The following is a 26,999-nucleotide window of genomic DNA, read 5'->3' as shown; positions in this document are numbered from 1 at the left end:
TCCATTATCCAAGCCGCTTATCATAATTAGGGTTGCGGGATGCTGGAGCCTATACCAGCAGTCACTGGGCGGCGGGCGGGGAGACACCCTGGACAGGCCGCCAGTCCATCACAGGGCCCACACACACACACACACACACACATTCACACCTAGGGATGATTTAGTATGGCCGATTCACCTGATCTACATGTCTTTGGACTGTGGGAGGAAACCGGAGCACACGGAGGAAACTCGCGCAGATACAGGGAGAACATGCAAACTCCACACAGAGGACAATCTGGGATGACCCCCAAGGTTGGACTACCCCAGAGTTGGAACCCAGGACCTGCTTTAGATATCATTATGTGCACCTGCCTCAGCAATGTGAGCCAGAGGAGAGGCGGTGTACCTACTTATCTTAATTTTGTCAGCTATAAGTTTCACTACTTTCAAAACGATGGCAGAGACACATCTTGTTTTCAGCTGTGAATTTACTAAAGAAGAAACAGTGAGCTTTCATTTATTACCAAAAGATCTGAAAATCTGAGAAAAATGGATGCAGTTTATTTGAAAAAATTGCAACCAAACTTCTAGAGTAAATGCGGGTTTGCAGGAGCCATTTTCAAGAGCACCATTTTGAAAATTTATCACAAAACAGATGGGTTTTGCCACAAAACTTGAAGCCCGATGCTGTGCCGTCCATTTATCCTGGGGACACAGAGAGTATGAGCTGAGGCAGGCGAGCAGATGAACTGGAAAGTGGCAAAACTAAACAACCAAAAGGCGATTAGACTACCAAGCAACAACACTGGGAAGATCCTCTGAAAGATTTGCAGAGCGGCCAAGTGCACGAGGCTACCGTAGTAGCTCAAACAATGATCTGGCGATGGGTGGTGGAAGAGCCAGGTTTCCTACACTGCTGGGGTTGATGAGATTGATGGAAAGCAGTTGTGTGGCTCAGGGGAGAGAGAGAGAGAGAGAGAGAGACTGGCTGCAGGCTAGGTGGACGTGGAGGGCGTGGCAGAGACTTTCTATGGTGTTCAAAGTGTTTCTTCCCAACGGTGCATCTGAGTGTTAATCTTACAAGGTAGATAACTTGTCAGAGCTGGTGAGTCGGACCAAGGTTTATCTAATGTTTGCAACAGAGCCTGGTACGGAAACTGTTCTGCCCGTGACCTAGTTGACTTGCAGAGAGTGGTACAATGCACCACCAGAACATCCCTCCCCATCCTGCAGGACACTTACACCAGAAGGGTGAAGACGAGAGCCAAGAAGATCATGAGCGACACTTCTCACCCTAACAACGGACTGTTCAGGCTATTGGGGTCTGGGAGACGCCTCTGTAGTCTTAGGGCCAAAACAGAGAGACTAAAGAGAAGCTTCTATCCACAGGCCATAAGAACTCTCAACATATATGACCTTTCACATACACTACCGTTCAAAAGTTTGGGATCACCCAAACAATTTTGTGTTTTCCATGAAAAGTCACACTTATTCACCACCATATGTTGTGAAATGAATAGAAAATAGAGTCAAGACATTGACAAGGTTAGAAATAATGATTTGTATTTGAAATAAGATTTTCTTTACATCAAACTTTGCTTTCGTCAAAGAATCCTCCATTTGCAGCAATTACAGCATTGCAGACCTTTGGCATTCTAGCTGTTAATTTGTTGAGGTAATCTGGAGAAATTGCACCCCACGCTTCCAGAAGCAGCTCCCACAAGTTGGATTGGTTGGATGGGCACTTCTTGCGTACCATACGGTCAAGCTGCTCCCACAACAGCTCAATGGGGTTCAGATCTGGTGACTGCGCTGGCCACTCCATTACCGATAGAATACCAGCTGCCTGCTTCTGCTCTAAATAGTTCTTGCACAATTTGGAGGTGTGTTTAGGGTCATTGTCCTGTTGTAGGATGAAATTGGCTCCAATCAAGCGCTGTCCACTGGGTATGGCATGGCGTTGCAAAATGGAGTGATAGCCTCCCTTATTCAGAATCCCTTTTACCCTGTACAAATCTCCCACCTTACCAGCACCAAAGCAACCCCAGACCATCACATTACCTCCACCATGCTTAACAGATGGCGTCAGGCATTCTTCCAGCATCTTTTCATTTGTTCTGCGTCTCACAAACGTTCTTCTTTGTGATCCAAACACCTCAAACTTGGATTCATCCGTCCACAACACTTTTTTCCAGTCTTCCTCTGTCCAATGTCTGTGTTCTTTTGCCCATCTTAATCTTTTTCTTTTATTGGTCAGTCTCAGATATGGCTTTTTCTTTGCCACTCTGCCCTGAAGCCCAGAATCCCGCAGCCGCCTCTTCACTGTAGATGTTGACACTGGTGTTTTGCGGGTACTATTTAATGAAGATGCCAGTTGGGGACCTGTGAGGCGTCTGTTTCTCAAACTAGAGACTCTAATGTACTTATCTTCTTGCTCAGTTGTGCAACGCGGCCTCCCACTTCTTTTTCTACTCTGGTTAGAGCTTGTTTGTGCTGTCCTCTGAAGGGAGTAGTACACACCGGTGTAGGAAATCTTCAATTTCTTAGCAATTTCTCGCATGGAATAGCCTTCATTTCTAAGAACAAGAATAGACTGTCGAGTTTCAGATGAAAGTTCTCTTTTTCTGGCCATTTTGAGCGTTTAATTGACCCCACAAATGTGATGCTCCAGAAACTCAATCTGCTCAACGGAAGGTCAGTTTTGTAGCTTCTGTAATGAGCTAAACTGTTTTCAGATGTGTGAACATGTTTGCACAAGGGTTTTCTAATCATCAATTAGCCTTCTGCGCCAATGAGCAAACACATTGTACCATTAGAACACTGGAGTGATAGTTACTTGAAATGGGCCTCTATACACCTATGTAGATATTGCACCAAAAACCAGACATTTGCAGCTAGAATAGTCATTTACCACATTAGCAATGTATAGAGTGTATTTCTTTAAAGTTAAGACTAGTTTAAAGTTATCTTCATTGAACAGTACAGTGCTTTTCCTTCAAAAATATGGACATTTCAATGTGATCCCAAACTTTTGAACGGTAGTGTACTTGAGACAGCTAGTTTTTAAAAATTTTTTATTTATTGTTTATTTTTACTTAAAAAAAGAGGAAAAAAATGCACTGGTCTTTTCACACAATGACAGACGGAGTGCCCCTCTTCATTTCACTGCATGTTTTACTTTGTATTTCTGTGCATGTAACAAATAAAGTACTTGAACTTGAACTTGAACACATTATCAGCTAAGCCGACTCCTCATGTTATCTATTACCGTTGGGTTTCTAACGTTGTAGAGAGCGATACATGAAATACATTACCATTCTGATACGTCCACTTGTACACGACCTGTTTGCATGGTGCGAACTACAGGGGAGTTAGGGGGAGCTCAGCTCCCCTTAATAAGACATGGACTCTCCTGAAAACGTGATTTGTGAATTTTTTTGGGGGGGGGGTGTCTCTAAAAATATTGACAATGTGTTATTTTGACATGCAATATCAGTTTTCTGTATCGTCATCATCATCATGGATTATTATGTGTAAATTTGCAAATGTGTCATTCATTCATGTCCATCAAGGCGTGGCGGTGCTGCGGTGCAAATCAAACTCCACTCACGTTTGCATGTTAACTCAAAGATTCGTAGAAAAAATATAAACGTTGGAGGCTGAGTCCCATTGATCTGCACATGAAGTCCTTAGCATTTTCTTTTTTCAGTTAGCATCAATAGCAATGTCAAAAAAGAAAACAAGGCAGTGTAATTAACTTTGGTTTCACTAAGGAGTTAAGGGCACGGGCAAGATCAACCGAAATCAGTTGGATCAATCCGTGATCGACAATCTCACAAGGCGAATGCCAGAATCAGACCTCCTACAGATGCTGAAACCCCTGGACAAGAACTTTTGGCCACAGAATGGGAATGCTTTGATTCTGTATGGAGAAAATGAAGTACGGGCACTTGCTGAAATGCTTGGAGAAGCAGCCAGAGAGGTGTTCCACGACTAGAAGTTACAAGACAAAGCACCGGGCAAAATGCTGGAAAAGCTTTGTACAGTGAGCAGAATATACCTTCCCCCTTCAGCTGAGTGTGAGAGGGGATATTTTGCGGCAAGACCCGCAATAGGCTGCGTGAAAACAGCCTCTCGTCGCTCCTTTTTCTGGATATTAATGGACCCACGTTGGAGAGTTTCGACCCAATGCCCTTTATCACATCTTGGATTAAGGCAGGTCATCGCCCGTCCACATCACGGATTTCTGGACCAACAGCAAAGGCAGCTGACCCCAGGCCTCTGTGGTCGATTCTGTATTAAGGTAAGGCATGTTATTCCCCATGTGTTGTGGCTGGGTTGTTATAGGTCTGTGTGACCCTAGATGTCTTAATTGAACGGAGGGATTATGGTGTTCTTCTGTAGCCTGTGACGGGTAACTTCACCTGTCGTTGATGTACTCGATTGTAGGCAGCCTGATGTGCTTTGTTTATAGCCTATTTTGTATAGAGGGAGTATAAGAGTATAGATTAATATAGCCTATACGATGTGCCGGCATAAAGCAAAGAGACCATACACTTGCAGCTTTTGTATCTTTGTACGTCATTGTAAGTCCTCTTTTTGAGGCATGCACAAGTTCCCCCCCCCCCCCCCCCGTCAGTGAAAAAAATACAAAAAGTGAGCTCCCCTGAAGGCCACGGTGTAGTTCGAACACTGCTCTTCTTCTTTGTTGGAATTGGTTTCCGGTACATACATGTATAGCTGAATTACCTCACGTCAGAGGGGTGGGGAGACTTGAATTGAGGGTGGAGATAATTTGCATGTTCATAGATTCTGGATTTTTTTTTAATGAGGGAAAAGGAGTAGATGTGATTTTTAAGGATTTTAACAAGATACTTGAACTTGTTTTGCAGGGGGAAAAAACACATCAGACAATTTATTATATCAAACAGAGCATTTTATATGTATTAAAACATGGCTGGAGGGGGGTCTTTGGACTTAAATTCCCAGTGCTTTAAGTTCTAATAGTATATTTATGTCTACGTGGCATTAAAACAGACAGAGAAAGACATTTTGATGCCTCCTGGGCCGACCATGCTTTCAAATGTGCGTCTTTATGTTATTTCAAGGCACGTTGGATAAAAGCACCAGGGTTCACAAGTGTCCTGGAAAACCTGGAAACTTATCGACTAGTTTTCCAGTCATGGAAAATACCTGGAAAAGTTGGTGTTTTGGCATGCTATGTCAAACTTTAAGGCGTTAAACCTGCACAAAGTTATCCCAAGTTCAATGTCTTTGTTCCCTACTCGGTGAGAAATATGATGTTACAAATAATGAGGTTCTGTCAAACAAAGTGATCAAATAATAATTGAGGAATGGTTTGTGTGTGTGTGTGTGTGTGTGTGTGTACATCTGCGGCAGATGTAGCGAGGCTTCCGCTGAAGGATATAATAAGACCTTCTGTGAGCAACAGCTGCCATGTTTATCCAAACAAAAATCATGGGAAGTATTCTGGAAAAGTCCTGGAAAGAGATTTCCTGAAGAGGGGGAAACCCTGTGTATTTGCGTCAACGTGCCCTAATCAGAAACCAAGCCTTTTTCCTATTCGAAGGTGTAAGGAAATAAATGGAGGTGGACGAGGAGCCCGAGGGAAAAGTGGAGGAGGCTGATGTGAAGGAGCAGCGAGAAAAATATTTCCTGCTCTGTGTTCACGGGCAATTATTGTTGAGTTGACCTTTGCCTGAACACATGGGACCTGTTTTTTGATATGAGGCTTTTCTAGTCTGAGCAGACAGTATCGAACCGGCCTGTCAGGCTGACCGATGACGGAGGTTTATTACCTAATGTGGCTGTTTAATAACATCGCTCGGGTCCAATTTCTTTCACAGGGCCTGTGCGTCCTTTCTTTCTTTCTGACCCTAAACATCTGCGGCCCCACTGTCTTTATTCTCTAGTCTGTGTTCAGTCCAGTCCAACCGCAAAGACACACACGTCGACTAATACAGGTCTCATATGCCCGCTACAGTCACGCTCTTCTGTTCTATTAATGCAAAATACTAGATAAGTTGGATTACTTCGACGGTGAAATCCATTTCACGTATTTGTGTCTCCTCCCACTCCCGCTCGTCTGATTCTCAGGTATCCAAATGCAGTATGGGGCAGACATGATTGACAGGTGAGAGTACAGGGCAGGTGGAGTAGGGGGAAATGGAGAAGGAAGAGAAAGGAGAGGGGGGTACAGGAGAACGAGGCAAAAAAATCTGGTGGGGAGAGGGGCAGGGGAGGAGGAAGATGATGAGGATGATGGAGGGGGGGCGGGTTTACACGGCACACAGAGCGAATTTTAGCCCAAAAGCGTCAGCCTGTGGTTTAAACCGGATGCTGGCCGGGTGAGGAGGGTCTCCGCATATCGCTGTTAAGAAACAACCTGAGGAGGTCGTTCGGGTAGCGTAGCGGTCTATTCTGTTGCCTACCAACACGGGCATCATTGGTTCGAATCCCCGCGTTACCTCCGGCTTGGTCGGGCGTCCCTACAGACACAATTGGCCGTGTCTGCAGGTGGGAAGCAGGATGTGGGTATGTGTCCTGGTCGTTGCACTAGCACCTCCTCTGGTCGGTCGGGGCACCTGTTCAAGGGGGAGGGGGAACTGGGGGGAATAGCGTGATCCTCCCATGCATTACGTCCCCCTGGTGAAACTCCTCACTGTCAGGTGAAAAGAAGCGGCTGGTGACTCCACATGTGTCAGAGTAGGCATGTGGTAGTCTGCAGCCCTCCTTGGATCAGCAGAGGGGGTGGAGCGGCGACCGCGACAGCTTGGAAGAGTGGGGTAATTGGCCAAATACAATTGGGGGGAATCCAAAAAATAAACAAATAAACAAACAAACAACCTGAGATGACCGAATGTGTATGTTCATTTAGGCGATTCAATGACAAAACCATTTTCATGTGGGGAGGGTCGACATTGGCGCTCATGTCGGTAACAAGATATGATGCATATGTGCTTATGCGTGGCGTGCGGGTGGGCGCTGAATGCTAGTAAATCCTTTGCGGAGGATGAGGATGAGGAAGAGTAAATTTAATTAGTCAAGTATGTTCGCATGGGAGGACTTTGACTCAGTACGTTGCTCTCTGTTACACACACACACACACACACATATATATATATACATTCACGCAGCAAGAGAAGCGATGAGATCTGTAATTAACTGCGCTATGTGCAACTAAATACAGGGATTATTAAACATAAAGACATGATAGAGAAAAATAAGGATATGGTATGAATCCTAGGGTGCTTATTTCCCGGTATGAGCAATAGCTGAGTGAAAGAGAGAGAAGATAAGCGAGATGGAAATTATAGGGAAATGGAAAGGTTAAGAGAGAAGAGCAGCCATCCGCCTTGATTAAAAACGAGAATAACAATGAGCTTCTTTTTTTTGTAGCACTTTCCTGAACATACTGGCAAAATGTGTTCCTAAGAGTAAAAACGCAACCAAATGTGAAAATATGGAAAATATAAACATTATCATTTATGTGGGTTTCCCCTCCTCTACATCTCTGTAATATGAACAAATGGTGAAAGGTCTGCAAGACTTGATCCTGGCCGTGTGTGTGTGTGTGTGTGTGTGTGTGTGTGTGTGTGTGTGTGTGTGTGTGTGTGTGTGTGTGTGTGTGTGTGTGTGTGTGTGTGTGCATTCGTCACCTTGTCGTGGTGGAGAAGCTTGCGTGGTCCTGAGATCCTGAGAGCAATGCCGTCTGCAGCTATGCTCCTGGTAGGGTCACCCATGGTGGTAAGGTCAAGGCGGAGGTCCCTGACAAAGAGCAACCCAACCAAGACCTCAGCGGTGGAACAGGCGGAGAATGATGGCTGGCCTTAGGGAAGCATCACAACGGCTGGGAAGGCGGATGAAGGCTGCAGCAGAAATGGGCCCCCAGTCGTCTTGGACTCCATGCCACTGGGTCCTGACCCAGATCTGTCAAGCACCGTGTGGTGGTTGTCTGTGCACCAGTCTCCCCACATTAAACAAAGTCATGCACAGGCGTCCTCCAGAGGACAGTCATGCTCGTTTCGAGTGACCGCCGATGATGATGATGATGATGATGATGATGGGGTGTGTGTGTGTCGGGGGGGGGGGTTCTAAACATCTTGTCTTTTTGAGCATGGCTCAGTCGTGGTCACACAAACATCTCAAAGCAACCATCATTCCTAACGGAGAACTTTTCCCTCGGTTCAATTTAATTGTCTCTTTATTTTGACAAGAAGGAGACTGAGAGACAATTACAGGAGAGGTGAAGTGACTGCACCGCATATCATCGATGCTACACGGACTGTTATTACCGCATTTGGGAACAGTCGCTGAGTCCATTGTTACTCTGAGACTGACAGGCAGAGAGATGTGAGCCATAATCTTCCACGCCATAATTAACCTTTTCTCCCAGAAATGTTCTTCCTTTAATTTGATACCTGCTTCAGCCGGTGGCCCCTTGCCTCCTACCTGGTGGTGTCTGTATCTCCTCATCACAAATCCTATGAGGGAAAGAGATATAAATGTTTGCTTTATGCTGATAGCTTTTCAGAATAGAAATCTGTTATGTTATGGTGGTGCTCAAAGACAGCGTTGTTTCTCGTCCCGTGTGAGCCCTGATATGAGCCCATTGCTTTTTTTCAACACATGTTAAAGTTAATTTGACATTGTATACGCAGGTCTCATACTCAAATTGACATAGTGTTACTGCGCTAATACAGTCACTGTTTAGCTTGATGTTTATGGCCCTTGTCACCATCACACTTGCCAACCTCTTATAAAAGGAGTGTGTGTGTGTGTGTGTGTGTGTGTGTGTGTAGTAGTTAGTATGTGTGGGGGGTTGATTGGGAGAAACCCCAACAGCTTTTGAAACAAGCTCCCACATCAGTCAAAAATATCATGATGTCTTGCCCCTGGCACAAGTCAATAAGCTCTGATTACATCCTATTCATCAAGAAAAGATGATGGTGGGGGGGAGAGAAAGAGAGAGAGGGAGCGAGAGGGAGCGAGAGAAAGAAGGGGTGAGCAGTCATGATGGAGAAGCAGTATTGCAGGACCAGTCATCAATTATTTTGCCATTTTGCATGAGGAGCTTGCGGTGAATTTGATGTATTGCTTTATTTTAGCTTTCATTTGAGATGAATTGCATCGAGGAAAGAAAACGCTCAATATCAAACAAATCAAATAATACCCTGTTACGCCGTGGCATACAATGAAAAGGAGCGTGAATATGGCTAGCTTACATCACCATTCAGCCATGTTGGTAGAGAAGCAGGCCCAGCTACTGATCTGAACTGTTGGAATTCAGGTGTTACCATCTAATAGAATATAATACTCATTAGTAGTCATTTTGTACATCCATCCATTCATCATCCAAACTGCTTATCCTGCTCAGGGTCATGGGACGCTGGACCCTGTCCCAGCAGTCATTGGGCGGCAGGCGGGGAGACACTCTGGACAGACCACCAGTCCATCACAGGGCCAACACACCCACACACACACACATTTACACCTAGGGACAATTTAGTATGGCCGAGTCACCTGACCTACATATCTTTGGACTGTGGGGGGAAACCGGAGCACCCGGAGGAAACCCACGCAGACATGGGAAGAACATGCGAACTCCACACAGAGGACGACCCGGGACAACCCCCAAGGTTGGACTACCCTAGGGCTTGAACCCAGGACCTTCTTGCTGTGAGGCGACCGCGCTAACCACTGCGCCACCGTGCCGCCCCCAAGTGTTAGCTTTGACAAGCTGCCTCAAAACAGAATGTTAAGTTTTATATCAAATACTAGAGGAGTGCACTCAGTAGAGTGCAGATTGCTGCCGGGTTTATCTCCCCTTCTCCCTACACACACACATACAGACAGAAAAAACTGTGTTTTTCCTGCCATTATAAGACTTTTGCCCAGCACCCAAGTTGACTGAACAGGAAATATGGGGGGGAGAAAGCTTTTAATATGCAGCGCTCAAGCTAAAAAAATTCTTAGTAATAAAAACGTTTTGCCTGTCAGTCTGTGGATGTGCAGCAACCTAGGCGGGTCCTCGCACCAAAGCCACCAAGTCTGCTAATATTAAATGACAGAGATAGGGCTATCATAATTTCAAAGCCCTTATTAAAAGACGTCAAATGTGTTTAACCACCACAGTTTTCGTGATATGAAACGAATCAAGGTGAACGGCTGCTCTGCTAATTGACCTTTATTCTCATAACTCATTGTAAGAAAGCATAACTCAGCCATGGGAAATGTTTTCTTGTAGCTTCTGAGATGACTTCCAGCTGTGACTGTGATTAATCCTACTCCTGAAATTGTATTTTATAGTGGAGTTTTAACACAGCAGACTATGGCACTTCCACATGATGGTGAGAGGAATTATTTTCGGTTCATCCAGAGTTCCTCGAGTCCTCCTGTGCTGAGACCGGCAGTAAATGATTTGCTGGCCAGCGAAATAGTCGGCTTTCAAGACTTGTACCTGAACATGTAGTCCTTCGGCTTTGGTACCGTCGCTACCTGATCTGATTCAGCCGCAGATGTGAGTCACGCGTGCACATGGTCAACTCAGATCAGGCAGCGACGGAGAGCAGCGTTGGTGGAGCAAGCTAGAGAGAGAATGAGGAGAGGGAGTGGCGATAACGAGAACAAGCATTTTTCGAAGGCTTTTAGTCACCGCAGGCACATGAGGTTCTTCATCATAGAGTCGTAAATGTGCGCAAAAGTTTTTACACTGATCGGTCCAGGAGTTTATGAGCTTAGCCACAGACAAACACACACACACACACACACACACACACACACACACACACACACACACAACCAAATGCATAAATCTCCTTCGCCTGGCAGAAATAATAAGCTTTATTGTTTTTGCCAACATCTAAACCGGTGATTACGGAAACTTTAACTATGTTAAATTAGTCCAATACTGGGGCCGTTTAATAGCATTTTGATGAACCTATATATGACCGAAAGCTGTTCCTTTATTAACCTTCTGTTCTGTTTGATTCGTGCCAATTTACTTTTGATTGGATGTTTTGCGGTGATTGGTGCAGGGCGTTAGCTCAGTAAACAAATATGTGCTCTCTTTTTTTTTCTGTTCCTCGTTTGCATTTCCCAGTTGCAACTGCTCCTTGTTGGATGTGATATAAAAAGAGCAGACATGCAGAGAAACACACACACAGACACACACAGACACACACGCCAGTGAGATATCCCAGGGAGGGCTGTTCACTGTGAGCAGCTTCATTGCTTCCCAGCTTCACCCACTGTTCATTAATAATTCACCATATTTGAAGATTTTATGAAACTCCTCAGCTGCCTGAGGTCTTTTTAAATCAAGCAGGGAAATGGGAGTAGAGATTGTAAGTGTGGAGAAAGCGTTTTGATATGACTCGCCACTTGCGCTCAAATCTTCGTAGAAACTTGGTCTTTGACCCTCCCCCCCCTAAAAAAAACAAAACTTTTCCGCACCTTCAAATGAACATCTAGACACTAATCCAAACAATTGAATCTGAGAGGCCCTGCGGTTCCTCAGCTCTGTAGCGTATTTCCACCATCTGTTTGTAACAGACTGCATTTACTGTAAGATAAATTTTGATGTGAGAAGAACAAGGAGAAGTTTATATTTATTTTAATATTTTTATTTATTTTTTTCCCCTCCTTTTTCTCCCCAATTGTATCCGGCCAATTACCCCACTCTTTCGAGCCGTCCCACGCTAGGACCACGCTATTCACCCCAGTTCCCCCTCCCCCCTGAATAGGCGCCCCGCCTGACCAGAGGAGGAGCTAGTGCACTGACCAGGACACATACCCACATCCGGCTTCCCACCTGCAGACACAGCCAATTGAATCTGTAGGGACGCCCGACCAGGACGGACGTAGCACGGGGACTCGAACTGGCGATCCCCGTGTTGGTAGGCAACGGAATACACCGCAACGCCACCCTGAGACGTTTATATTTCATTGCCCACCATGTTAATAATAAACTGATTGACAGATATGTGCATATTTTTTCATAAATATATGAGCGGTCTCAGTAAGATCAGGTAGTGTGCAAAAGCATCTCTTAACACTACCAGAAAATAGGTTGAAACGTTTGCACGAGGTGTTGTTGGCGTTGTGTTCGTCTGTTGAGCTACTAGCATGCAGTTTGCATGTAAGCATTGTTGTTTGCTGAGGTTTTCTGTTCCTATCTCAGATGAGGCCTAATTGAATGCACAGAAGCTGGAGCCGTGGTCTTTCTGCTAATCTACTTTTCAGGAAATTTGCCTTCGGCTCCAATTGTTTTCAATCTCGCTTGTTCCAACGCTTGTGCCCACAGGAGGCACGCGTGTCATTTGTGGTGGCAATTACAGTGGGGTGAAAAAGTGTTTGCCCCCTTCCTGATTTCTTATTTTTTTGCATGTTTGTCACACTTAAATGTTTCAGATCATCAAACAAATTTAAATATTAGACAAAGATAACACAAGTAAACACAAAATGCAGTTTTTAAATGAAGGTTTTTATGATTAAGGGGAAAAAAAATCCAAAGCTACATGGCCCTGTGTGAAAAAGTGATTGCCCCCTAAACCGAATAACTGGTTGGGCCACCCTTAGCAGCAACAACTGCAATCAAGCGTTTGCGATACCTGGCAATGAGTCTTTTACAGCGTTGTGGAGGAATTTTGGCCCACTCATCTTTGCAGAATTGTTGTAATTCAGCCACATTGGAGGGTTTTCGAGCATGAACCGCCTTTTTAAGGTCATGCCACAGCATCTCAATCAGATTCAGGTCAGGACTTTGACTAGGCCACTCCAAAGTCTTTATTTTGTTTTTCTTAAGCCATTCAGAGGTGGACTTGCTGGTGTGTTTTGGATCATTGTCCTGCTGCAGAACCCAAGTGCGCTTCAGCTTGAGGTCACGAACAGATGGCCGGACATTCTCCTTCAGGATTTTTTGGTAGACAGCAGAATTCATGGTTCCATTTACCACAGCAAGTCTTCCAGGTCCTGAAGCAGCAAAACAGCCCCAGACCATCACACTACCACCACCAAATTTTACTGTTGGTATGATGTTCCTTTTCTGAAATGCTGTTATTTTTACGCCAGATGTAATGGGACACACACCTTCCAAAAAGTTCAACTTTTGTCCCGTCAGTCCACAGAGTATTTTCCCAAAAGTCTTGGGAATCATCAGGATGTTTTCTGGCAAAACTGAGACGAGCCTTTATGTTCTTTTTGCTCGGCAGTGGTTTTCGTCTTGGAACTCTGCCATGCAGGCCATTTTTGCCCAGTCTCTTTCTTATGGTGGAGTCATGAACACTGACCTTAACTAAGGCAAGTGAGGCCTGCAGTTCTTTGGATGTTGTTGTGGGGTCTTTTGTGACCTCTTGGATGAGTCGTCGCTGCGCTCTTGGGGTAAATTGGTCGGCCGGCCACTCCTGGGAAGGTTCACCACTGTTCTATGTTTTCGCCATTTGTGGATAATGGCTCTCACTGTGGTTCGCTGGAGTCCCAAAGCTTTAGAAATGGCTTTATAACCTTTTCCAGACTGATAGATTTCAATTACTTTCTTTCTCATTTGTTCCTGAATTTCTTTGGATTGCAGCATGATGTCTAGCTTTTGAGGATCTTTTGGTCTACTTCACTTTGTCAGGCAGGTCCTATTTAAGTGGTTTCTTGATTGAGAAGAGATGTGGCAGTAATCAGGCCTGGGTATGGCTAGAGAAATTGAACTCAGCTTTCCAAAAATGTGATAAACCACACTTAATTTATGTTTTAATGGGGGGGGGCAATCACTTTTTCACACAGGGCCATGTAGGTTTGGATTTTTCTTTTCCCTTAATAATAAAATCCTTCATTAAAAAACTGCGTTTTGTGTTTACTTGTGTTATCTTTGTCTAATATTTAAATTAGTTTGATGATTTGAAACATTTAAGTGTGACAAACATGCCAAAAAATAAGAAATCAGGGAGGGGGCAAACACTTTTTCACACCACTGTATTTAATTCCACTCTGACAATAAATGAGGCGTGAGAGAAAATCTCTCACAGTAGTGTCACACTTGAAAATGTTCATGAACAGGCACACAAAGCATAATACCATAGTGTGCGCCCTCAATTCAGAGCACGCACCCTTTATATCTTGCAGCAAAACGGCTTGTTCATACTTATTGTAAACAAGTCTGACTTATGGTCACAATGGCATGCATCCAGAGTTTCATCCTAATCCCTGTTTGCAGGAAGGAGCTTATCTTTATTGCTGGGTTGTCATCCTAATGGATAAGAGAACTTGCATATTGTTCAGAGTCCATAGGTCAAGTTAATTTGTCCGCTCCTTATCTTTCAGCTCCTAATTCTCCAGGGCCGTTTCTCCGGGCCTCGCCGCACTCAAATGAGCTTCCCATTCATTCCTCTGCTATCAGCTAACCGTTAACAATGGGCCTTTATTAGTTCGTATGGAGAAGACCACTTCATAATGCTACTGTAACAGTGCGATCATGGATGTGTAGACTTGCTAGCCCTTGGCTAACGGGTCGGAGCCTTTGGCTGAATAGTTTATCATTTGTTTTAGGTTGTGTAAGCTCAGTGACTTGATCGTGAACTGTTAAGACTGGGTAAAGGGTTTGATTTCTAAAGAGCCACTCAAGCTCAAAATCTGTTCGTTCACTCCACTTGAATTGGGAGGTTTTCGATGAAAACACGAACTCTGTGGATGTAGTTTCTACTACCACCTTCGGCTGCTCCCGTTAGGAGAAGAGCGACACGGGCTGTCACATACACTACTACTACTACTACCACTACTACTACTACCATACTTCTTCTTTTTTTGAGATTTTTCCCCCTTTTTCTCCCCAATTGTACCTGGCCAATTACCCCACTCTTCCCACTCGCTGCTCCACCCCCGCTGCTGAACTGGGGAGGGCTGCAGATTAACATGTGGAGTTGCCAGCCGCTTCTTTTCACCTGACAGTGAGGAGTTTCGCCTGGGGGACATAGCACATGGGAGGATCACGCTATTCACCCCAGTCCCCCCCCCAAACAAGTGCCCTAGCTGACCAGAGGAGGCACTAGTGCGGCGACCAGGACACATACCCACATCCGGCTTCTCACCTGCAGACACGGCCAATTTTGTCTTTAGGGAAGCCCGACCAAGCCGGAGGTAACACGAGGTTTCGAACCGGGGATCCCCATTGGTAGGCAATGGAATAGACCGCTACGCTACCCGGGGGCCCCTACTGCTATTTTTTCCTCCTCCTTCTTTTTCTTCCGCTCCTGTTAGGTGTCACCACAGCAGATCATCCGTTTCCATTTCTTTCTGTCCTTTGCATCTTTCTCTGTCACACCAGCCACCTGCATGTCCGCTCTCATCACATCCATAAACCTCCTCTTTGGCCTTCCTCTTTTCCTCTTCCCTGGCAGCTCCATATTCAGCATCCTTCTCCCAATATACCCATTGTCTCTCCTCCATACATGTCCAAAGCATCTCCATCTTGCCTCTCTTGCTTTGTCTCCAAACTGTCCAACCTGAGCTGTCCCTCTAATATACTCATTCCTAATCCTGTCCTTCTTCATCACTCCCAACGAAAACCTTAACATCTTCAACTCTGTCACCTCCAGCTCCACCTCCTGTCCTTTCGTCAGTGCCACCGTCCTCAAACCATACAAATCGGATTTATTTGATTTGGCACAGGTTGTACACCGGATACCCTTCCTGACGTGACCCTCCCCATTTATCCGGGCTTGGGACCAGCACTAAGAAAGCACTGGCTTGTGCATCCTCAGTTTCTGGGTTGAACTCTGTGGGTATAGTGATAAGTAATATCTACAAGGCCGGCCGTGTGAACAAAACCTGTCTTCCTCTTTGTTTCCACATAGCAACATAACCCTTCTCCAACTTGACTAAAAGCTTCAACCTTGTGTGTGCTTGCCATTCAAGGCACGCATAACAGCCTCCACCATGAAATCCCAAACCACTCTGTCACAAGCTCAAAAAAACATTTCTTCAAGAGGAGCGAAGAAAGGCTCGGCAAAAAACAAATAGTTCTCTATCTGATGTTGACAAAATATGCTTTCGGCCTCTGTCTAAAGGAAGGCTTTGCATCTCATTTGTCTTGGACCTTGATACCACCGAGTGTGTTTGGGTGGAGAAAGGTGTTGGTTTTTTTGGCTCATACTTTAAATTCCCGCCCACCGCTTGATGATTGAAAGGAAAACAAAAAGGGAACGCTGATAACTTCCATACATTTAGCTGACAAAAAAAAAGAAGTCTGGATTAATCTGTTGAGTTAAAGCAATTGGAGATGTGCTCAGTAATATCAATGTGTCTGCTCACGTGTGTGTGTGCTTGTGTGTGTGTGTGTGTGTGTGTGTGTGTGTGTGTGTGTGTGTGTGTGTGTGTGTGTGTGTGTGTGTGTGTGTGTTGCACATAGATGAAGCTGCGTGGTGCTGCAGAGTTAACATTCAGAACAACCTGAGGCTCAGGGAGGTGAGGGAGAGGGAGACACATGAGAGCAAGAGAAGGGGAGAGGGATAGCGAGAAACAGGGAGGGTGGGGGAGATCGGGGGAGGGGGAGAGAGCTGGAAGAGCAAGAGAGGGGGCGCGAGAGAGAAAGAGGGAAAGAGAGAGGGGTAGAGAGAAGGGAGAAAGAGAGTTATTGTTTTGTTTTGTGTGTTTATTCCAAACTGTTTGAAAGATTTTATGTTAGATTATTATGGCTGCCTGATAGAATATTCTACAAATGGAACACTCAATGGGCAAATGGGTACAATAAACTGCACTGTGTGTGTGTGTGTGTGTGTGTGTGTGTGTGTGTGTGTGTGTGTGTGTGTGTGTTTGTTTTGTTGTCATGAGGAAGCACAACACGTTAAATCTGTGAGGAAAGTTTTAATTCCTTTCACATAATATACAGAGGCATGCATGCACACACACACACACACACACAAGCACACATGCACACATGCACACACACACACACACACACACACACACACACACACACACACAAGCACACACACATGCGCGCATCCTTTCACTTTGGCCAGAAATGTAATCCCGCGAGCCATTTTGGAGCCTGCTGGTAATCAGTGTAATAAGTCATTGAGATTCATGACTTTCCAGCTGCACACCTGCCCCAATGCAAATAGCAAGGGTCTTCCTTTGGGGCGCGCACACACACACACACACACACACACACGCTTACACACATACAGATGTATATACACAGTTCCACAGGGAGCCACAGGCAGACAGAAAGGGAAGGGTGCATTAACACAGGCAGAATAAGGGAGAGACAGATTGATGGCGAGAGAGAAAGTGATAGGAGGGAAACATGGAGCACTGTAATCTGTATCATCTTCCATCTCTCATCTCCTCCCCATTAAAGCATATTTGGCCAAAGATAATTTGCTGAAAAAGTGACGCATGCGAGGGAAATATCGGCGCACATAACCTCTATTGCGTTTCTTCTTTTCACACATGGCTCACTGGGGTCCCGTCGGCCAAAATATACCAATTCCACAGGCATGTTGTGATTGAACAAGGCTGCTGTGAATGAGTCATTGGCTCATCACTGTCATTCTTTGTGAACCCCAGGGCCCCGGAGCCAAGCCTTCAAAATAAAACCGCTGTATGTTAATTTAGCCTGCCTTTGCATCACATTGTATTTAAAATCACTGAAAGCCTCAATGGGCGCCATTACAGCTCCGATCTGCTGTATTCATTGTGGTGCTGATGATGGACAACATCCATTCCAGACTGACCAAAAAAAAAAAAACCCTGAATATGTGAAGATGAAAGATATGCCTTGTGAGGATGCAGGCATCGCTATCATATTTATTTATTTATTGGGATTTTTCTCCCGAGTTGTATCCGGCCAATTACCCCCCTCTTCCGAGCCGTCCCGGTCGCTGCTCCACCCCCTCTGCTGATCCGGGGAGGGCTACAGACTACCACATGCCTCCTCTGACCAGCCGCTTCTTTTCACCTGACAGTGAGGAGTTTTACTAGGAGGGGTTGGGTAGCGTGTGGGAGGATCACACTATTCCCCCCCAGTCCCCCCCCCCCCAACAGGCACCCCAACTGACTGGAGGAGGCACTCGTGCAGCGACCAGGACACGCACCGCCATCAAGCTTCCCACCCGCAGACACGGCCAATTGTGTCTGTAGGGACGCCCAACCAAGCTGGAGGTAACACAGGGATTCGAACCGGCGATCCCTGTGTTGGTAGGCAACGGAATAGACCGCTACGCTAGTTGTCATATATATTTTAGCCTAGCATCAGCAGCTTGGTCACTTTTTATGAGGGAAAAAATGTCTCCCATTTCACAGGATGCTATATTTTGGTTCATATTTGGTTTAGAAAAATCTTAATCATCCTTATCTGTCTGCAAATCTTCTGATAACGGGGGGGAAATTGCCTCAGTGATGTCAAAGGCACAAAGACATCAGGGAAGACTTGGCAGTCAGCTTTGATTATAGCTGTTGGAGAACGAAGGCTCACTTTGTGAATTTAAAGCATTTCCTTGACGTTACCTCATTAATATGCGGTCGCTTAATGATTGTGCTTCAATAGCTCAGACCGTCCCTTTTAAAACCCAATTTTTCCTGTCTCTCAGAAATGCTACATAACTTGAAATGCTCTTTTAGTTTCTGCTTGCTCAGCTTGGGTACATAATCATCTTTTTTTTCCATTCTCAACATCTACACCAATTATGTCAAGTCACATTTCATTCGACAAGGCCATTTATCGGATACATGGCATGGGCAGTCACTCAAATCATCTTAATGTGAAATTTGCAAGTCTGAAACAGAATGCATCTGGAGGTCAAATCTATGAATCCTGTCTACATGCAGTCCTGTTTAATTGTAATGAAATTCAAACCATTAATGCGTGGCAGTAAATTATGCACGTCCTTGTGTTTTGAGAGGGTCAGTGGTCCATCGCCTCAAGGTCTTACCGGATGGCACGTTGACATGACTGGAACATATTTGGAGCAGAACTTGGGCAGGACGGTTGCCCAGTGGTTAGCACTGTTGTCTCACAGCAAGAAGATCCTGGCCTGGGTTTGAACCCCAGGTTGACCCAGGTCCTTTCTGTGTGGAGTTTGCATGTTCTCCCCGTGTCTGAGTGGGTTTCCTCCCACCATCGAAAAGACATGAATGTTAGGGTTAATACTCCTGCCTGTGCACATGAGCAAGGCAATGGAAAGAACTGGAGTTGGTCCCCGGGTGCTGCAGCTGCCCACTGCTCCTATACAAGAGGATGGATTAAATGCAACGAACATATTTCGTTGTAACCTACATTGACAAAATAAGTGGTTTTCTTCTTCTTTTCCTTCTTCTTCTTCTTCTTCTTCCTCCTTCTTCATGCCACTCCATCCTGAATTATTTTAATAAAAAAGAAAAAAATAGCAGGGATGAAGGTAATCCATCATCCTCTTCGAATGCAACTCACGTTGGAGTTCATTGTTCACAACTCGACTCTTTTACCAAACGAGTCTGGGAGGCTGTTTTGAAGTCACAACAGGCTTTGCTTCTGCAGACTGTTTTTGGGAGTGTTTGGATCGCCCTGTTGAGAGGCCTGGGCCCCGAAACTACAGTTTGTATCAAACAAATGAGTTAGAAACCTCAAGGCTTAAGGCAGATAAACCTTAATGAAGAACTTTCTTGCTTGGCTAACAGGTGGAGTTTGAGATGGTGGGAAGCAGGAGATATACTACATACCCCTAGTGGCCAGAGCTGGATTTTTTTGTGTTTATTTATTTTTTTAACAAAATGAAGCATTCTGTGTAACGCGTTTTTCTATTTAGGCTGGTGTAAAGGAGAAGACTAACACGGTGCAATCCTGAAAAAAGCTCTGGTTGGGTTGTGTTTTGGGTTTTGTGAGGGCGTATTGCCTATACTGTTTTCTTCCTGTAAGGCCGGCCAAAGTGCACTCTCGTTGGAGGTTTCATGTCGCAGAGCCACAATTCTCATTTATTGATTGCATGTATTTATCAATTGGTTGTATTTCTAGTTGTGCAGACTTCAGCTTGATCTCTTCCTTTTTTGCTGCGCTTAGCCGAGAGTAGTAATAACGGGCTATGGCTGCAGAGGAGAAGATGCTGATATGGGCTTCACAGGGCTGCACCCCCAATATGAAAGTTCAAACTTCCCCTTGGGGCTTACTCCTGCATGTACAATACCAGTTAAAATGTAATGGCAGGTTTGTAATATGTGAAATGTAATCACCATGCTGGCACATTTGCAGATTTTTTTAACCCCCCCCCCCTTTTCCAGCCAAATATCCCACTCATCTGAGCTGGCCCAGTCGCAGCTTCACCCCCTCTGCAGAGCCGGGGAGGGCTGCAGACTACCACATGCTTCCTCCAATACATTTGGAGTCACCAGCCGCTTCTTTTCACCAGAGAGTGAGGAGTTTCACCAGGGGGACGTAGCGCGTGGGGGGTTCACACTGTTTCCCTCAGTTCCCCCTCTCCCCTGAACACGTGCGCTGACTGACCAGTGGAGGCGCTAGTGCAGTGACCAGGACACATACCCACATCCGGCTTCCCACCTGCAGACACAGCCAACTGTGTCTGTAGGGACGCCTGACCAAGCCAGAGGTAACGCAGGGATTCGAACCAGCGATCCCCGTGTTGGTAGGCAACGGAATAGACCGCTACGCTACCCGGACGCCCTTACATTTGCAGATTTTTAACCGTCCAGTGTTACGATGGGCAAACACCTCACTGTTAAGCAGTTAACAAAGAGAAATAAATGGGTTGGTAGCCAGGTGTGCCCCCCCACCTCACCCCCCCCCCGTCCTTCAACTTCACCACTCACAAAGTTCCTCCCCTGAACATGTTCATGTGTTTGTTTTGTGTAAAAACTTCCATTAACCATCATGTTGAGTTGAATCAGAGCAGCCTATGAAGGTGATGGTGATTAAATCAAGGTAAATTACAACACTCCCCACCCTCACCCCACCCCACCCTTAATATTTCTGCATTCAAAACACAGGGTTTGTTGTTGTGCGAAGGCCCTCTTGAGGAGATGTCAAGCTTCGAGTCGATTTTGACATTGCAGCTTTCAAAGGAGTCCACCATACCCCTCTTTCAATTAGTATGACAAAAACGAATGACTGAAAAAAAAAAGAAAAGTAGATGTCATCGGTCCTCCCAGTGGCACCCGAGGTGCCCACGTGGGTCCTTGTGTTGCTGTCAGAGATACGGTGCCGAGACAAAGCAGCAAGGCAGGCATGGCCGAGAACAAAAGCGAGTACTTTGCGGGAGCCTTCCACTCCTCCGTTCCCCTGCAGGTTTTTAGCAGCCTATTAATTATTGAGCGAGGAGGGTTGTGCAACGGGGAGATCTATCACAGGACCCCCACTGTGCCTGTCATAAGCCCTGCACGGATATGAATCCGGCCCTACTCGTTCCCTGTCACGGTGTTTTTGATGCTTCGACCTGTTGCATAATTTCAACTGTTTAGAGGCACAATAATGAGTTTCTTCTGCTGGTTAAAAACTTGGCTCCTTCTTTTGCAGAAACAGCTGTTCGCATATGATAACGCGGGATTTGGGAAAAGCTATATATGATTTGGTAATGGGTGGGAACCTGAATGTTTAGCGAGAATGTTCTTGAACTTTTATCAGCCAATGTCTACTGCACGCCCGCTATTTAAAATCCATATATTGTGTGTGTTTGTCCAGCTAAAATGTCCTTTTGTATGCGGCTACTGCATATATATATATGTGTGTGTGTGTGTGTGTGTGTTTCTCTTGTGTGTTGTTTCTGTCACGTATCAGGAAAGAACCCAAAAGCAGACGGGACAACTAGGTAAGGGAAGAATCAAGTCTTTATTGAAGTGACCGATCTCGGGGGTAGAGCAGGAGTTGGCTCAGTGGCAGGTAGGCAGGCAGGCAGGCAGAAGTCCATGAATGGCGACGTTCCAGCGAAGACTGGTCCATAGTGGAGGCCTTTTAAGGGTGAGGGCGATTGCTTGATGGCCAGCTGGCGTGCCGGGGTGAGGGGGGGTCAGCAGGTGTCAGCTGGTGTAGCAGGTGTCAGCTGGTGTAGCAGGTGTCAAGGGCGATCGCTTTGATGTCAAGGGCGAGAGGCTGTGACAGTACCCCCCCTCCGAGGGGCGCCACCGGGCGACCTACCAGGCCCATCAGGGTGCGTCCTGTGGAAGTCCCGGATGAGGTTCGCGTCCAGGACAAGGCGACGAGGGACCCAACACCTCTCCTCTGGGCCATATCCCTCCCAGTCCACGAGGTACTGCAGGCCGCGACCACGGCGACGAGAGTCCAGGAGATGACGAAAGGTGTAAGCCGGATGATCGTTGATCATCGAGGAGGTGGGGGCGGTGGGGCCGGAGGAACTAGAGGGCTGGTAGAGACAGGTTTGAGGCAGGACACATGGAAGGAAGGGTGAACCCGGAGAGTGCGGGGCAGCTTCAGACGGACCACCGAGGGGTTAATGACTTTGACAATGGGAAAGGGACCAATATACCTGGGGGACAGTTTTTTAGCTTCCGATTTCAAGGGTAGATCCTTGGTAGAGAGCCATACCTGGTCACCGGGGGAGTATTCCGGAGCAGGGGTGCAATGACGATCCGCCAAGCGCTGGTAACGGCCGGAGGCCCTGAGCAGTGCAGCACGGGCTCGCCGCCAGGTCCGACAGCACCGACGGACATGGGCCTGGACAGATGGAACCGGAATGTCTACCGCTTGAGAAGGAAAAAGGGGAGGCTGATAGCCGTAAAGGCATTGAAAAGGGGACAACCCAGTAGCAGACGATGGCAAGGTGTTATGGGCATATTCTACCCAGGGAAGTTGTGAGGACCAAGAGGATGGGTTGGCAGACAGCGGAGAACAGTCGCCAATGCCTGGTTGGCCCTTTCGGCCTGGCCGTTGGTCTGAGGATGGAACCCCGATGACAGGCTGACGGTGGCACCGATGGCAGAGCAGAAAGCCTTCCAGACAGCAGAAGTGAACTGGGGGCCACGGTCAGACACTATATTACGGGGAAGACCGTAGACCCGGAAAACCTCCCTGACCAGCAGATCCGCAGTCTCTCGAGCCGAAGGCAGTTTAGACAAGGACAAAAAATGAACAAATTTACTGAAGCGATCAACAACAGTCAGTACAACGGTGTTACCGTCGGAGGTGGGCAGACCAGAGACGACATCCAAGGACAGATGCGACCAGGGACAGTGTGGAACAGGCAGGGGGCGCAGCAGACCGGCACTGGCCCAAGTGGAGGGCTTATTCTGGGCACAAACAGGACAGGCAGAAACAAAAGACCCAGTATCCTCCGTCATGGAAGGCCACCAGAACCGCCTACGGAGGAAGGCTAGGGTATGGGTTACTCCAGGATGGCAGGTAAGTTTGGAAGAGTGAGCCCACTGCAACACACTAGATTTAACAGTGTCTGGAACAAACAAGCGCCCAGGGGGACCGTTACCTGGGTCAGGCTGAGTCTGTTGTGCTGCCATGACCTCCCTTTCAATGTTCCAGGTGACAGCCACAGCTGCAACCACCACAGGTAGAGGGAACGATGGTGTCAGGTTGGAGCTTGGGCTCAGACTCCTCCCCATGCACACGAGACAGAGCATCGGGCTTGGCATTCCTGAAGCCAGGTCTGTACGTCAAAGAAAAATTAAAACGACCAAAAAGAGCGCCCACCTGGCTTGGCGCGCGGTGAGTTGCTTTGCTGACTGGATGTATTCCAGGTTCTTATGGTCAGTCCACACTATAAAAGGAAGCTCAGACCCCTCCAGAAAATGTCGCCATTCCTCCAGTGCCAATTTCACCACCAGGAGCTCACGATTCCCCACATCATAGTTCCTTTCAGCTGGGGAGAGACGGCGAGACAGGAAGGCACAGGGGTGTGTCTTGCCATCCTCACTGGAGCGCTGAGAAAGGACCGCCTCCACCCCAATCTCAGAGGCGTCCACTTCTACAACGAACTGTTTGGTTGGGTCTGGCTGGATGAGGATAGGAGCTGTGGTGAAGCGGTGCTTGAGGGCTTGGAAAGCTGCCTCTGCTATAGGGGTCCACAGGAACTGTCTGGAGGTGGAGGTAAGAGCGGTTAATGGGGCCGCAACGCGGCTGTAATTGCGGATGAACCGTCTGTAGAAGTTGGCAAAACCGAGGAACCTCTGAAGCTGCTTACGGCTGGTCGGGCTTGGCCACTCAAGAACCACTCTGACCTTGGCGGGGTCCATTCTCACCTGCCCATCGGCCACGATGGTGCCCAGGAAGGTGACTGAAGGGGCATGGAATTCGCACTTCTCTGCTTTTACGAAAAGGTGGTTCTCCAGTAGCCGTTGAAGGACTTGGCGGACGTGCATGACATGCTCTGACAGGTCTCTGGAAAAAATCAGGATATCATCCAGGTAAACAAAAACGAAACGACCCAACATGTCACGTAGGACGTCATTGACCAGACTCTGGAAGACAGCTGGGGCATTAGTGAGACCAAATGGCATCACCAGATATTCAAAATGCCCCAGGGGGGTGTTGAAGGCAGTCTTCCATTCATCTCCATCTCGAACCAGGACCAGGTGGTAAGCATTGCGGAGGTCTAGTTTAGTGAACACTGTGGCTCCCTGGAGAGAATCAAAAGCAGAAGTCATGAGGGGCAGATGGTACTTATTCTTGACTGTGATGTTATTGAGGCCTCTATAGTCAATACACGGCTGGAGGGTTTTGTGCTTCTTGACCACAAAGAAGAACCCCGCACCAAGGGGTGACGATGACGGGCGAATAAGACCAGCCGCCAAGGAGTTCTTGATGTACCTCTCCATGGACTCCCGCTCAGGCTTGGAGAGGCTATATAGACGACTGCTGGGGAGGGGAGCGCCCGGCAGCAGGTCAATAGCGCAATCATAGGGGTGATGAGGAGGCAGGGAGAGAGCTTGCTGCTTGTTGAACACGGCTTGGAGGCCATGGTACTCTGGAGGCACCAGTGACAGGTCAGAGGTCTCAGAGCTTGACACCTGACTGGGGACAGACTTGAGGCAGAGCAGACTGGAGGCATATGGAATGACAGACGGGACTCCAACTTGAAATTCTGGCCGATGACCAATCAATATGGGGACTATGCTTAACCAGCCAGGGATGACCAAGTATAATGGGAACAAATGGAGAATTGATAACGAAAAAACTTAGCTCCTCTTGATGGTTTCCCGACAACAGGAGGCGCATAGCCTCGGTCTTAGAGGTTATCCGGGCCAGGAGACGTCCATCCAGGGCATTATAGTCTAGTCAGTTAAGGCAAAATGGCTGCAAAAAGTCATTCACATTTGAGCCTATGTTTTTCTGTTAATTTAGAGTCCAATAAAGAAAAAAATGCAAGGAGCCCAAAATTTTAGGTGGGGGAAGTCTCTGAAATGGCCACGCCCACTTTTTAGGCCTGGAAATCAGTATCTCGGCTCCTGAATGTCGCAGAGAGCTGATCATGGGCTCAAAAGAAGCAGAAGCACCACATTTATATAAGCATTATGAACAAACATATACCCCAAAACCTTTACTTTTTCAGATATTTTAAGAAAACTAATTTTTACTGGTCACGTTTCACGTATCAGCTCCTGAAGGTTGTAAAAAGCTATATTTGACATGAATCTCATTCGCTGCCTATGTTATAAAGCATGAAGCACAATACACACACGAATCATGAGTTTAGAAAATATCTTAGTTGTCTTCAGCTCCATGTCATGAGAATAGCAGTATCATACACAAGATATCTTAACCCAGGCCAGGTTGCAGTGGGTGGATCCGATCAGCCCCTTTATGCCATCAAGAAGATGATACAGTGGGCCATGGGGGAAGAGTTTTCTCATTCATACTTCGCGTTCATGGGTGGGCTGCACCTTGAGAAGGTTTCTCTTGTCTGTGTTGGGCAGTTGATAAAAGGAACTGGCCTTGATACCATCTTAACCTCAGCTAATCTGAATATCACAGGTCTGACAACTGCTGTCTGCGATGTGAATTCCATAAAGAAGGCTAGATACTGTATTCAACTCCTGGCTGTGGTGCTGGCCAAGAAGAGAGATGAAGCATTTCAGGCAAAACGTCTAGAGGACAACAGTTTGACTTGGAGTAACTGGGTGGCCAATGAAAACAGCCCCATGTTTCACTACTGGAACAATGTTGTTGACACAATCAAGAAGGTTCTTATCTTCATAAGATCCTTTCGAGAGGCAAACTTCATCATGATGATCAGTGCACTTGAGCAGCTCATTCCTCTTTTCTTTGCACTTGATCATACACACTATGCCAGATGGGCATCAGTGTTTCTTCAGGATCTCAAAGAGCTCAAATGGAGACACCCATACTTGTTCAAGGAATTTCTTTCAGGCTCTTTCACAGTAAACACCAGAGACAACCCATTCTCAAAGATTGCATGTGATCAAAAGCAGGAACATAACATAAAGGTCATCAAGTCTGACACTGGATATGTCGATATCATCAATCGGGAAGATCAAGAGTTCTTCAGGAAACTCGAACTTGCGCTACCCGAAATCCAGCGCTACCTAGATGAGGTCGAAGGTCAAGATCCATCACACGGGCACAAAGAAATGCTGGATTCCTTCAAGGAAACATTTTCAAGCCACACACTCAAGGTGTACCAGGGTATCCTTACCAACCCGTTCGATGAAGCTCAGTTCATGAGGTTGAACTCATCCATTCCCTTCCCAGATGTCATAAGTAAAGACTCCAGTTTTGTCTTTACAGTCGGCAAAACTCAGCATGACCAGTTTGTGCAGGAGCGAATTGTATTAAGTAAGAAGGATGTCAATGCAACCATCTCACGAAATGCCCTGAAACTCCCAAGTTCATGTGCAAAAGTCCAACTCGCTAGCCCTGCAATCAAGCCACCCAAAGGAACCTTTGCAAAGCTGAAGGAGGCCTGCAGATCAAGAGAAGAAGAGACAAGGAAGTTATTTGGTGGTGAATTCACAGGTGAAACTAATTGATATAAAGTCAGTTATTCAAATATTTTAGATGTTACTTAAGTCTTACCAGATTTTTAATACAGTGATAT

At 46.4% G+C, this 26,999-nt stretch overlaps 1 protein-coding gene across 2 annotated transcripts in view; it reads left to right on the top strand.

Annotated features, from left to right (window-relative positions):
- The window catches only part of LOC130109517 (proton myo-inositol cotransporter-like), a 142,581-nt gene that overhangs the window by 38,077 nt on the left and 77,505 nt on the right, over positions 1–26,999 (top strand). The gene's annotated exons all lie outside the window — the stretch shown is intronic.

This window comes from Lampris incognitus, chromosome 3 (assembly GCF_029633865.1).
Source record: "Lampris incognitus isolate fLamInc1 chromosome 3, fLamInc1.hap2, whole genome shotgun sequence".
Taxonomy (NCBI): Eukaryota; Metazoa; Chordata; class Actinopteri; order Lampriformes; family Lampridae; genus Lampris; species Lampris incognitus.
The sequence above is the reverse complement of the archived record's forward strand: the minus strand, read 5'-3'. Positions and strand labels throughout refer to the sequence as shown.